This window comes from Solanum stenotomum, unplaced genomic scaffold, assembly GCF_019186545.1.
Source record: "Solanum stenotomum isolate F172 unplaced genomic scaffold, ASM1918654v1 scaffold19035, whole genome shotgun sequence".
Classification (NCBI taxonomy): domain Eukaryota; kingdom Viridiplantae; phylum Streptophyta; class Magnoliopsida; order Solanales; family Solanaceae; genus Solanum; species Solanum stenotomum.
Window position 1 is genome coordinate 152,569 of NW_026025332.1, and position 7,519 is coordinate 160,087.

Consider the following 7,519-nt stretch of genomic DNA (forward strand, 5'->3'; position numbering starts at 1 on the left):
TCTATCAATTAACAACATATATTGTTTGAAATTGACGGAAAAAAAAAACTATAAATTACAATAATTAACAAAATAAATCTCTCGACTCCAACAAATCTATTAATTAATGTCACAAAAATTGGGACATGGCAAATAACATATATTATTAAAAAATTAGGTTCAAAATGTACAATAAAATACAATAATTAACAACTTAATATATTAAAGAGACATATAAAAAATGATTAATATTTAAAATTCTGCGTGTGCCACATAAATTAGAACAAACAGAGTAATAAATATTTTTTTCAAAATTATGTTAAAAAAAAGTACTACAAATCACAATAGCTAAAAATTTAAAATATTTTTAAAATCATATAAAAATTTCAATAACTTTTCAAATTCCATAATATGACATAAATTAAAATAAATATATATATATATATATATATTGGGCCCCGTGCTGGCACGGGGTCCTATATCTAGTATTAAATAAAGACATAATACATAAATATAAATATGACCCTTAATTTAGATTCAGTTGGCAATTAAGATCTTTAAATTTGGGTAGGGGTGTACATAGCCGGATTGGTTCGAATTTTTCAAATATCAAACCAAACCATTTGTGTCGGATTTTTGAATTTATAAACCAAACCAAATCAATAAAACTCGGGTTTTTCAACCTCGGGTTTTTTCAAATTTTTTTGGATTTTTCGTATTTTCGGATTTTTTCAGTAAAGTATTCATACAAACATATAATTTACTTGTATTTCAAATATTTCTTTAGTCCTACCAAAATACAACTATCAAGGTGTTTCTTAAGAAAAAAAACACAAATATGATATGATTAACGACACTAAAATATCCAATAAAAAATAATAATGAAATCGCATAAAACAAATATTGCAAATTAATAAGTAATAAGGACAATGATCATAATTTAAAAGTACTAAATCATGCTAAAATAAGTTTAATAAGTATTAGTTACATGACTAAATATTAAGGAAATTAAAATTAGATTATGTCTAAACCTATGTAAAACTAAAGAACAAATATTCAATATTATTGTCATTCTTAGTGTTGAATTGATTTTCTTTTTGCATTAGTATTAATTTGATTTTGATTTAAGTTTTATTATAATTACCAACATCTGTGAACTATAATTTTTATTGGACCATTAAGAATTCTAATTTTCAAACATGAAATAATATTTTAAAAGATAAAAACTATGAAAAAATATAAGAAATATTTAAAAATTATATCAAAGTAAATATTTTTACATATAAAATAAAATTTTAAAATATATATAATGTCGGGTTGGTTTGGTCTCGGGTTGGTTTTTTTTAGTTGAAACCAAATCAACCCAAATATAGTCGGGTTTTTTTTTTCCAATACCAAACCACTAATCGGGTTTTTTTTCAGTTTGACTCGATTTGCAGTTTGGTTCGGTTTTCGGTTCAATTTTGTACACCCTTAACTTTGGGTGTGCACAAGTAGACACTTAAACTTGTATAAAATTGAACAAATAGACACATTCATCCTACATGATACTCTACATATCAATTTTGTGTCCTATGTGGCGTTCTACATGTATTATGCCACGTAGGATATGTGTGTCTACTTGTTCAATTTTATACAAATTTAGGTGCCTATTTGTGCACTCCCAAAATTAGAGGGCATAGTTATCCGCTGAAGCCAAGTTAAATATCATATTTATGTATTATGCCTTAAATAAATGATAGTTCGGTGCCACAAAATATTTTGTGTTCTCATAGGATTCAGAGAGATATCACACCTCAAGGAATATGATAAGATAAATATTTTTTGATTTAAATATACATATTCAGAGAGATATCGCACCTTAAGAGATATGATAAGACAAATGCTTTTTGATCTGTTAATTGATATCACTGTAGCTCCCTTAATTTTAATTGATTATTTGTTTGGTCATAATTACTCCTTTATTGAATTTTAAAATAAGATAATTTATTTTCTAATAGGGAAATTTATACATTAATATACCTATCGAAGTTCAATTATCTCAAGTCCAAAAGCATTTTGTTTTTAATTTCATGAAGCAAAATAGTACAAACCATTTTGGAATTAAATGAACTCTTCAAAGACTTCATTAATATTTTAAAATGCAATGTAATAAAGACCTCAAGTAGAAACTTAGATCAACAAACTGACAAAGGTTATTGGTTGTTAACTAACATTTTCAACATTTTTGTTTTTGTTTGAAAGTTCCCTTGTAGGATTGTAGAATTATTTTAAAGATTCATGTGGACTAGTACCACGAAGCAACTTGGTCTTTTAATGAAAATAATTGTCACATGATTATAACAGTTTGTTCACTATATTTATTGTTGATTATGGCCAAGTTGAGATGAGAGTTACACTGAACTACTCCAACTATGGATTGTTGTGACATTGAGATCTATCCAAGCTAATTTATTTCGAAATCTTTGATCGAGTCTTAAAAAATGAAAAAAATATTATGCTATAAATGTTACTCTTAAATATGAGTTACACACAGTGTGAATTCAAATTAATCGAACTTAATATGAATATCAAACTGAGAGATAGAAAAAAGGTTGTCAAACTTAGTATTAATTCATTGAGTATATTTACTAGCACTACTACTTACATTGTACTGAAATAGTGGCAAACATATAATCATTTATAGCGCGTTTTGGTAACTACTTAGATAAGTGAAAATTGGTATATACTTCCTCTATTTCATATTAATTGAATTGTTTAGATATTTTTCATTTTTCAAATTAACTTAATTGTTTAATTTTCAAGACTACTTTTAGAATTTTTTCCAATTTTATCCTTCATTAGTTAGTATTGGAATTAGTTATTAATTAATGTTTTGTTATTTTAATCATAATTTTGATAATAATTAATAAGTGTAAAAATAGAAAGTTAAACCTAATTTATGTCTTGATCTTCTTTTCTTAAAAGGAGGTGAAATACCTCAACAATTCAATTAATATGAAATGGAGGGATTAGTAGTTATGCAATTATGATAGAGTCCCAATATTTTAAAATCTTTTTTCTTATTAAATATTTTAAATTAAGAGTTTACTTAAAAATCAGTATACTTTAATTAACCCCTCATAGTTCTTATATGAAGAATCTCGTGCTTGTCTTCATTTCACATTACTTTCTAGACTAGAAAACGTGGCATAGCAATGTCCCTTCAAACAAAAAAGTTCAAAAAGAAAATAGATATTTGCTAAGTCAAATTCAAAGCTTACAAATTACAATAAGATCTTTTAAATTTCATAAGCTTAAATTAGAGAAGAAAATATCAACTTTACAAGTCTATAAACTTTAAAGGTCGTCAACTATTTTCGTTGATTCATCCACGGAGGCGGACCAACATGTATAGGCGGGTGCATGTATAGGCGACTATGCGTGTACTCGTTAACTTCGAAAAAAATTATGTATATATACATATATATATCTCAAGAAACTAATAGGAACAGAGAATATAATAAAGAGTGCACCCATAAAAAAACATAAATTTGCTTTGGTCTGCTAATAGAAGCAACCTGGGTTCGATCCTTGTCAACATCCTATTTTTTACTCTTTTTATTACAAATTTAAGTGTTTATTTATAACACCGAATTGCTAAATAGGGGGATTTTGAACTCATGATCATCCAATAGCTATTAATGACTAATCAATTATGACATTATCCATTAATCGTCATTAAATTTTTTAAAAAATTCACTAATGCTTAAATTAAGATATTATTGGTACATCCAGACTCTTTAAATCCTGGATTCGCCTCTGTTCATCCATATTGACGTTAGTAGGAATTGACTCAAAATTTTCATAATTCGTATTCTAAATTTTGGAGTGGATTATCTAGGTGCAACTCTAAGTGACGTTATCTCATCAAAATCTTGAGTTTTTGGGCGATCTTCTACTACTCCACTTTGATATAATCCAATATCTCAAATAAACTTTGTTTCGTTTTATTACGTACTTTGTTTCGTATTTGTTATTTAGGATCAAACAACGTATAGAACTAAATAATTTAAAGTGAAGTTGACACACCTTATGTAGGGGTGTACAAAATCGAACCGAAAATCTAACCAAATCGCAAATCGAGTCAACCCGGAAAAAAATCCGACTAGTGGTTTGGTTAGACTTGGTTTAGTATTGGAAAAAAAAACCCGACTATATTTGGGTTGGTTTGGTTTCAACTAAAAAAAACCAACCCGACATTATATATGTAATTTTAAAATTTTATTTTACACATAAAAATATTTACTTTGATATAATTTTAAAATATTTCTTTTACTATTTCATAGTTTTTATCTTTTAATATATTATTTCAAGTTTAAAACTTAGAATTCGGAATGGTCCAATAAAGATTATAGTTCATAGATGTTGATAATTATAATAAAACTTAAATCAAAATCAAATTAATACTAATGCAAAAAGAAAATCAATTCAACACTAAGAATGACAATAATATTGAATATTTGTTCTTTAGTTTTACATTGGTTTAGACAATTAAAATACATAATCTAATTTTATTTTTCCTTAAATATTTAGTAATGTAACTAATACTTATTAAACTTATTTTAGCATGATTTAGTACTTTTAAATTATGATCATTTTCATTATGACTTTGCAATATTTATTTTATATGATGATTTCATTATTATTTTTTATTGAATATTTTTGTGTCACCAGTACTAATATCATATTTTGTGTTATTTTTTTAGAAACACCTTAGATAATTGTATTTTGGTTGGACTAAAGAAATATTTGGAGCACAAGTTAATTATATGTTTGTATGCAAACTTTATCGAAAAAATCCAAAAATCTGAAAAAATCTGAAGTTTATTAGTTTGGTTTGATTTATAAATTTAAAAATTCAACGCAATGGTTTGGTTTGGTATTTAAAAAATCCAAACCAACCCGAGGTTGAAAAACCCAAAAAAAATTGAATTTTATTAGTTTGATTTGGTTTGGTTTAGTTTATAAATTTAAATTTTTTACACAAATGGTTTGGTTTAATATTTGAAAAATTCAAACCAACCCAGTCATGTACACCCCTAACCTTATGCATGTCGCGGTTTAGAAGAAGAAATTATTCATTAGAAGTACTACATGAGACAAGAGTTTGTGTAGCACTATCAAATATACATAATATAAATTATAATCAGGGGCGGACAAGCTTTCGAGTGCACGAGCACCCATTAATCATATATCGAAATATATATATATATATATATAAAAAAAAAAAATCTAATAGAAAAAATTGATAAAAAGGTAAGTCAAAAATACATAAATAAGAAATGCCCAAAGAAACATCCTTTAGGGTATCAATCTTCATAGAAATAACCTTCTATGACACCAAATTAACAACCTGTTGTCAAATTGACAATGAATCAGAAGCTAGTTTAGCAAAATCTTTTTTACTAAAAGACTGGGATACCAACAAAAAAAACATATCAATGATTGGTATTACAAGTAACAAAGAACGACTATTACAGTCAAAAGAAAAGAGGAGGAACAGTGGGGAAGTAGCTGTGAAACTTCGGTCGTGAAGGCGAAAAATTGTTCATAGCCTGAAGGAGAACTATTGCGGTAGTGATAAGGACTATTCTCCAAACAAAAAGGAGGAAGAAATACACGCAAAACTCTGTATTTCATAGTTATTATTTTCAAAGACAAATTATATTCATATTTTATGATATCCTCAGACGTAAAAAGAATACTTAGTACCTATAGGGAAATCAAAATAATTGATTAATCTCTACAGTAACATGTTTAAACAGTACATGTTTTATCACATGCTTATAGCATAAAAGTATATATATATATATATTTGAACGAATGATATAAAACTAAACTGTGAGCACCCAAACAACAATTAGTTGATTGGTGTCGTGGTTGTTTGTGGATGCTCAAAGTTATATATTACATCTATCGTGTCGAGGTTTGATATCCACTATGAAATTTTTAAAAACTTAAAAGATTAACTTTTCTTGAAGCACATACAATTTTAAAATTCCAAATTTGTCACTGATTATAATAACGATTATATATTGTTGCATGGAATCATTTATTTTACACATTTTCATGCGCTTAAAGTATAGATGGTTAATTCATTCTTTCAATTCTAAAGAGGTATACAAAATGAGGGTGAATTCTTGTGCATAACTTAATTTAATACAAGGATTTAACATAACATCATTTAGATAAATATGAGGGATGATTAAAAAAAAAACTCCTTGCATTTCAGTAACATCAGCTGTGTAACCTTCGTTACTCTTATATTGTTAAAGAAAAAAAAATATCAGTTATATAAGCTAAAACATTAAAAAAAAAAAAACTAGAATAATAATCATATGCTTAATTTTATTCAATTCTAAGCTCAATAAAATTAAGACCATCTTTAACGATTAAATTACATATATAAACATGCACATTTGACATGTAAATTAAGACCATCTTGTATCGTGGTTTATTTCAAAATCTTCAGTAACAAAAAAATCATACTAATGTTATTTAGGAATGTCAAAATGACAAACAATTCGAAGTATTAAAAGTTATACTTCAAGGAATTTAATTTGATATCTAGCTTGTAGCTTANGTACAAGTAAATTATATGTTTGTATGAATATTTTACCGGAAAAACCCGAAAAACCAAAAAAACCCGAGGTTGAAAAACTCGAATTTTATTGGTTTGGTTTGATTTATAAATTTAAAAATCCAACACAAATAATTTGGTTTGATATTTAGAAAATCTGAATCAACCCGGTCATGTACACCCCTAATTTCAGTAACATCAGCTGTGTAACCTTCATTACTCTTATATTGTTAAAGCAAAAAAAATATCAGTTATATAAGCTAAAACATTAAAAAAAAAAAAACTAGAATAATAATCATATGTTTAATTTTATTCAATTCTAAGCTCAATAAAATTAAGACCATCTTTAACGATTAAATTACATATATAAACATGCGCATTTGACATGTAAATTAAGACCATCTTGTGTTCGTGGTTTATTTCAAAATCTTCAGTAACAAAAAAAATCATACTAATGTTATTTAGGAATGTCAAAATGACAAACAATTTGAAGTATTAAAAGTTATACTTCAAGGAATTTAATTTGATATCTAGCTTGTAGCTTACAACTCAATTCTACACATAGTGGGAGATTTATTATATGAAACTAAATCATGTGCATTTATTATCGATTTAAATATTTTAAACTTGTTTGAAACTATCTTTCCCATCTCGAAAACATACAATCATTCAAATGTACATATAACACGGACAATTTGAAATAGAGATATAAAACATCCTTACATATTTGTATGGTTGTAAATCAGAGGATAAAGAAAAAATTTTGAAGTTAAATTTTTCTAGTTATAGTAATGTGACATTCTTTTTTAGACGGATTAAAAAAGAAAAGATGCCTCATAAAATGTGACGAAAGAAGTATTTTACATATCATAGAGTACATATACATAAAAAAAATTTGTCTGTCAAAATTTCAGCGTA